Genomic DNA, 7,755 nt, shown 5'->3' on the forward strand with positions numbered 1-7,755 from the left:
AAATGTGCACAGAGAAATCTTGCTTTCCTCCTCAGAATGGGGACCTGAAGGCACCTGTGCTCCCAGTGAGGGTGCCGGAGGGGAGCACTAGTCTGCCCCCTCAGCCTGAAGCCTCCAGACTCAGCCGATGCTCAGCTTGGGGCTGCTTAGCACTGCATGCCAGTGAGTGTGTGCGCGCCTGTGCACGTCCCTGGCTGGGGGTCGACAGCCTTTTCGTCTCTGCCTTCTCCAGATTTCCAGCCCCATCCTGATCCCACCCAGCTACAGAGGCCCTGGAGGGTGAGCAGGGCAGTGGGACTCCCTGCCTTGGGGGAGGGAGGGCGAGAGCCCTGCTGGCCAGCCCGCAGGAGGGCTCTGGGGTGGGGGTGGGGCCATCTCCCCTCCCCTTTCCCAGGTCCTGTGTGAGGGAGGGGGCAGCCTCGAGTGCTGAGCCCCGCCGGGGCCATGACCGCCTCTCCCTGCAATAAGTGAGGAGACAGCAGCTATTAATATAAGATGAGTTCACGGGCTCACAGCTTCCGCAGGCTGGAAAACAGACTCCCGGGGCCGGGGGCTGCGGCAAGGCTCGTCTGTCAGATCCTCTCCTGGAGCTGGAGCCTGCCAGCCCCCACCCCCTCCTGTGGGCACAGGGGCACACGCACCTGGACGCCGACGTGGGCACACACAGGCCCGTGAGGGGCGGGCAGCGGCCGTCCAGAGGACACAAGCACACGGCATCCATCCACACAGGCGTCTACCCAGGCGGGTCTGCACACGCACTTGTCCTTGCACACTGTACACAGGCCACGTGAATTCCACGCGATGTCTGCCTGCAGCGGCAGGGCTTCCAAGCACCTGCACACACACGCACACACGCAGAGAGCCTCACCCTGGTAAACCTGTGTCCATGGCACATGTTGGCACCCCCAACTCATTCGCGACCGCAGCACAACTCCACAGACAGACACCGAGGTGCACACACCCGTGTACAGACGTCATCTCCTCAGGGCCCTGAACGCTCACGCGACCCTTTTGCACACAGTACACACAGCCACGCAGACCTCCACTGCTGTCAGCACTCGGCACTCATGAATTCACAGGCAGACTTGGCTTCCAGAACCAACAGACCAGCTCAGCCTCCCCCAGCCTCATGACAGGCAGCTCGTCCTCCTGCCAACCCCAATGCCTGTCTCAGGCTTCCCGCCCCCTGGGGGTCCCCAGATCCCTGATTAACCCCCTCGCTAATTGGCCACCAGCCCCTTGACTTTGCTGCAGGCCTTCTCTGGAGCTGGGAGCGAGAAGCTGCAAATTGGCCAAGCAGGAATGATCTGGGGAATAGTGTGGAGGGGGCCGGGGTGGGGGTGCCGCGAGCCCAGTGTTTGGCTGGAGCCAGGCAGGGCACCCTCCATTCCAGCGCTAGAGGAACACTGCCATCACACGCCATGCAGGACACGCCCACCATTTGTGTGTGCTTTGTCACAAGGCCATTCCTGCACACGCTGACGTTCGCTCGAGTTGCACAGACACGTCCACACCTTTCCACACAGGCGCACGGACATTTGCACACTCTCACACTTTTTTTTTTTAACGCACACAAGAACTGGGGTACAGACCAGAGGTGCGGGGGGTGAGAGGATTCACCAGGGACATAGCGGGGAGCAGAACAGGCCGACTGACTAAAATACACTGCTGAGGGGAGCAGGGGGCACAACAGGAGGTGTCTGCTGCGCCCTGTGGGTCAGCTCCCTGGCCAGGGGTGGGACTCATGCTGCAGTGGCTGCAGAGAGCTTCATAGTGCTGCGCTTTACACCCTTGCACCACCAGGGAGGGCCCTCACGTACACTCTTGCACAAACCCAGTGAGCACGCCAGCAGCCTCTTACATCCGCCTGCCACGTGTGCGGACGGTTTGTGTCTATCCAAATACACCTCATTTAACCACACAAATGCAGCCCAATCACAGGCTTACAAACACATTTCTGCATTAAACATGCCTCTGAATGTACCAAGCATCTGTGTAGCAGGCCCAAACATACATCCCCATGTGAGCACAGAGCTGTGGGGCACAGCAAGGTGTGCGCTACACGTGTGCATGTTCTTACCTTGACGGAAGCTGCCGGACTGAGTCCACTTTAACTGCCTCTGGTGCATAAAAGGGAGCCCAAGGATTTTGCTGTCTGCTGGTGGGGGTGGGGAGTCGTAGAACCCACCAAGCTCCGAATCGCCTTTGCCCAGCCTCCATGCTAAGGCCTAAGCCTAGGCCCCCCACTCTGGCTTACCCTTAACCTTCAGGATGCTCAGGCAAAGGCAGAGCTTCTGGCTTCCGCTGCCACACTCCGTCTCTTCAGCGCTGGGCCCTCATCCACAGGGCCCTCTGCTCTCTTGTAGGTTGCCGGGGGCACTGGAAAGAAGGTCATTACCTCCATGTCTGCTGTTCGCCTGCTGTGTGACTTTGGCAAGTTGCTGTGCCTGTCTGTACCACTCCTCAGGTGGAGGAGTCTGCACGGGTCAGCCTTCAGAGCTGGTTGGAAAAGGCCAAGGGGTCATGTTTACTCCAAGGCATAGGAGCCTGGGAGAGGTGTTAGTTCTTAGGGTAGTGAGACCCCCCCACCCCCCCACCCCCTGTGAGTGGAGGGGCTGCATAATATCAAGGCCTGCTTCTCACAGAGTAGCTGGGGAAGCTGAGAGCCAGAGGGAGAACAGCAAGGTGGGAGCTGGAAATGACTCCTCAGCCAGGAGCTGCCTGTCTTTAAACCTGTGTGTGCAGTCCCCAGGAGAGCGCCGGCCTGCCTGGGGTGGAGGGCATTTATGCAGGGCCTGTCACTGCAGCACTGATTACCCACCCTGAGGCTCCTTTGCATGTGAAGTTTATTCTTTTTGGTATGTCCCCAAGTTTCAGAAGCCCCTCTAGATACCCACATTTCGGAGGCCTGAGGGGAAGTCCATGGACATCACCTGAAATTATTCTTAGTCTCATGATCTAGGAGGAAAACTAGCTGACAAACACCCCCAGGCCTCATCTGCAGCAGAAATGGTGCCAGGTTGCCCTGGCCTCTGGGTGGCCAGGAGGGGGCAGTGAGGAACTGGCGGAGGAGGGGGGTGGCCCTGAGGACCTGGGGTGGGTCTGCTGCAATTGTGTGCTCCTGTGACTGAGGGCTGGTCCTTGTCCTGGTTTGCACAAGGGCAGGTGCAGCATGTAACGTGTCCCTGGGCCTAGCTGCCCCCCTCATGATAGGGGTCTCTGGTGTATATGTCTTGCGTGTGCATAAAATACGCACCTGAACGCTGTGTGTGCAGGTCTTGGGCAGGTGTGTCTGTGGGAAGCCCCAGTACTTACCTAGAGAGCCCGCAGCCTCCCCGGGCAGCAGAGGGTGCAGGAACCTCTGATCTCAGTCTAGGCTAGCTGGCAACTCAGTCCAGCTTATCTAATTTCAAAGCAAGAGCAAAAATAATCACCACCTGTTATTGCACCTGTAAAACTGTGCACCAGGGGGTGGGGTAGACAAGAGCAGAAGATGTGAACACTGGCCCTACCACTTAAGATGATTTAGATGGAGATTCTGAAAGCTGCTTAAATTTGCATGGTGGCCAGACCTCATGCTGAGACCCATGTGGGAACCCTGTCCTGCTCTTGGCCAACTATGTGACCTCAGGATAGCTATGTGCTCTTCTCTAGGTAAAGTGGGGGTGAAGGCCTAAGGAGTTCCACACATTGCATGTCCGCCCTGGGCAGGCACCAGGCGAGCGCAAATGCTCACTCTCAGGACTAGCCCAGAGAGGTGCAGTGACTTGAGCAGGGTCACAGCTCCCAGGTGGCCGAGCCAGAATGGAGTTCGGGCCTCCGGCGTGTTCCCCAAACTGCATTCCTTCCCTCCAGTTCCCCAGCAAGGGCGGCTCCCGACACCATTTTGTCTTCTTCCAGGGCGGGCGTCTGGCTGCCTGTCAGTCACCAGCTTCGGGAAGCCAAGTGCTGACTAAACAGCCCAGAGCAGGAGGGTGGAGCGAGGGGCTCCGCCGGCGAGCCGCTCCACGCCCCCTCCCCGCACCCCCACCTCCGGCATGAGCTCAGAGCGGCTGGCGCAGCAGTTGCTGACAACTCAAAACTTCTGCCCCTCTCCTGGGACGCCAGTGGGTGACTCTGAACAGCAGGCGTGACCAGAGGAGTCACCAAGTCCCTCCCGCCCCTCTCCCGGGGCCACCCCACTGTGTCTGCCGGGCGGAACTGGGTGTCTGCTCATAAATTACCCACGGGGACAGTTACCCGCAGCAGCTGTGCTCGCAACAACCGTTGCTTCCTGGGTAGGTCATTTTTTTGGGTCAGAACATAAACCCAGCCCCCCCTCCCCCCCCAGGCAGGAGAGGGGCTGTGTGGCGGCCTAAACCTTTTATCGGCTTCCATTGTAAATCGTTCTATTTAAGGTAAGTTGCTTGGGTCTGAGGCAGACAAGATGCCGGCCAGATGTGGGCAGGCGGCATCAGCATTCCGCCTGTGTGCTCTCCTGCCTGATGCGAGCCAGCAGCAGCTCCTCTCCTTCCTCCTACAGCACCCTCCCCCCCCATCAGCAGAGGGAGCGAGGGAGCCTGGGCATCCAGGCCTCTAGGTCCCCCAACTTCTCCTCCTAAACCAAACTGGTTTCCGGACTTCAAGCACACCTCCAGCACTGCCTCCCACCCCAGCCTCCGGCCCTTGGCGCCCACCCACCAGGGCCTCCCTCAGGAGCTCTGGCCACCACCTGTGGCCCCAATGCACCCCTCTAAGCACCTCCCCCATTAAACACACACACAGTAGAGGTGGCTGAGTGACTATAAAGACTTTATCAAATTATTTAAAATGTTGGCATTTTCATACTTGAATGTATACATAGTTTCCTGGAATTTTCGGGTCGCCTGGGTGCAAATGTGTGGTACACACCTGAACCTGGTGGGGAAGCAGGTGAGGTCAGGCTTGGAGCCACAGGGCTTTAAAAAGGACTGGAGAGGACGGAGGGAGGGAAGGGTCACTGCCGGCTAACCCCACCGCTCAGGTCTCCATGTGAAGCTCCTTTCCAGTCCTCAGGGAAGGGGTGCATCTTCAGACTGTGTCCCACTACATACACGCCCACTCCCTAAAATCTTGATGTGGCAAACACATCCAAGAGTCCTCTGGAACAAATCCTTATAAATATATTTATATCAGAGAAAACAAGGCACTTTGGGAGCATTACGGCTTACTCTCCTACATGCACATCATTCTAGACAGAAAGTAAAAATTGGTTAGTTTCTCAAGTGAGTCAACGGAGTAAAGTCAATACAAAACAGAACTGTTCCCTCACTGAGCGGGACAGTCTCAACGCTGGGCGACACCTGGGCCAGGGCGACTGGACCCCAGCAGAGCTGAAAGCTGTGTCCCTGGAAGCCCAACACCCCTCCTGAGCACTGCCGTGGTGCACAGCCCCCGCCCCCAGGACCCTGAGGGGGGCTGTGGTGGGAGCAGGCCAAGAGCAGAGCTGGGACACAGCGGGAATGCTTAAGCAGGGTCACCAAAGCCACAGAGACCTCAATCTGTCCAAGCCGGCGCTGCAGTCCGAGGATCGGCGCCACGGGAAGAGATTTCACATTAGCCCTGACAACACTGCCTCGGCTCCGAGGTGACATTGGCCAGGGTCATTTCTGAGGGCGCTAGAGCTTCCGCTGGAGGCAAGCTGGAGCTTGGGCCAGCTGCTCTGAGCCTCCGAGGGATCTCCGAGCCTGCCTCCTCCCTGAGGCTGCTCCTTTGGAATGTACTCATCTCACAACAGCGCGAAGCCACAGTCACTTCTGACACTGTCACTGGAAGCTGGGCCTGGGCCACAGGAATGGGGCAGGTCCCCTGGGCTGGGCAGACCAGGAAGGGAGGTGGCTCCTTGGCGCCAGCGCTCAGCGTCCTCAGGGGCCACTGTTTCATACTCTGACCGGCCTCAGCCCGGTTTAAATAATCACTAAACTTTGCATTCCACAATTAGAGAATTCCAAAAACACACAATTACCTGCATAGGGTCCTTTATCATTGTAAAGGGCTCTGAGTTTAAAGAAGCATTTTTTTTGGTGCACAAACGCGTAAGTTAAGCCCAGAGGGCCTCTCGGCTGACTGGGTCCCCAGCCCCCCAAGCTGAGGAGGCTTCGCAAGGCCGGCTGCTACAAAGCGCAGAGCTTGGCTGCATAGATTTTAATGAGAGCGTCAGGCAGAGCTGTGCTGTTGCTCTCCGGGACTTGCAGATCATTACCAAACCAGCTGTAGGATGAGAACACAGCACATCGAAACCCTAGGAGGTCACTGAGCTAATGATCTAATCCTACCTTCCGCAGGCAGCGCCCTCCCCACCTCCTCCTGCCCCCAGCCCTTTCCACTGCGGACTCTGTCCATTCCAGAAGCCAGGCCAACACCGCCCCCTTCAAGGTCAGAGCAGAATGAGAGCCATGGTGCTGGCTCCCCTTTTCTGGAAAGCAAGCAGGGGGGTGGGGTAATTTAGTCAAAGCCATTAGGCCCAAACCCTGGCCTGGCCAAACCCCAGGGCTCCTATTTGGGAGACCCGCGCCCTCTGTCTGCCTCTCTAGCCACTGCCGGGCTGCAGCTGGGGGCATCTCCGACAGCCATTTTGGGGTTCTGAAGACTGAGTACCTTCAGCTTCTTCAAAGGGGGGGGGGTAGAAGCAGGCAGGAGCACACACAGCCTGGTAGGCCCAGCACTGCAGCCTGTGCCAGCTCTGTGCCAGACACCTGATCTGGGGAGGGGGGCGGGCGCTGGAGCAGCCCCAGCGGGAGGGCATGCTGGCACCCACCCGCTCAGTCCCCAAGCCTGAGTTCAAGGAAAGAAGGCGGGGGGAAGTGTTCCGCCAGGGCACAGCAGCAGTACCCATGATTACACACTCTCCTCAAGCCGGAGGGGTTTACGAGGGCTTTGGCAATTACTACAACCATTTGCTGTGCAGGGTAGAGACAGATCCTGTTTCTCTTTGTTTCAGGGCTCTGAAAGGCAGAGAAGGCAGGAGAAGCCGGTTACAGCAGAAGAGGCTACACAATAGTTAGGGCAAAAGAGAAGAAATCTTACTGTTGGCCAAAGCTGACCAGTTTTTTCCTGAATAATAGCACCTGTGTATTAGCTGGGGGGGGGGGGGGGGGGGGGGGGGGGAGAGGGAGGGGGGTGCACCAAGGGAGGGACCATCACTGTGGGCAGTGAGGGGAGCTGGAAACAAGACCCAGAGTCCCTCTGCCTTTCAGCCCTCCTCACGGCTGCCAGGCCCCCCAGGCGGCTACCTGAGGCAGCTGCCAGCCTGAGGGACCGAAGTTTCTACAGTTGGCAGAACCTATGCTTAAATTGGGGAAATAAATGGGGAGGAGTTGTGGAGGAATTGAAAACAGCACCTGTCAAAGCTGCCGACCCCCTCCCTTCCCACAAGGGCAGCTCCCAAGGCCGCATGGTTCGTTGGTGATTGGAGAGGAGCAGCAAAGAGTTACAGGAAAGGCTACCAGGGTCTGAGCGACAGCACAGCTCCGGGCCCTCCGACGCGCCCCCTGTGGAGAAGGTGGAGGGCACAGACCCGAGGCTGTTCAGCCTGGAGTGCGGCGGCCACTATGTGGCCCCAGAAAGCACAGGTGGCCGGCAGCAGCAACTCTGGGCTCTAGCTCTGGCACCCAACTGTGACCTGGAGCCAGCCGCAGGGCGGGCAGGGCCCAAGGCACTCCACCATTCTTCCATCCTGCAGTCCTGAGTCTCGCCCTGGCCCCAGCAGAGGCCCCAGGCTTGTGTGCGGGGGGGGGG

This window comes from Condylura cristata, unplaced genomic scaffold (genome assembly GCF_000260355.1).
Source record: "Condylura cristata isolate star-nosed mole 26May11 unplaced genomic scaffold, ConCri1.0 scaffold00008, whole genome shotgun sequence".
Taxonomy (NCBI): Eukaryota; Metazoa; Chordata; class Mammalia; order Eulipotyphla; family Talpidae; genus Condylura; species Condylura cristata.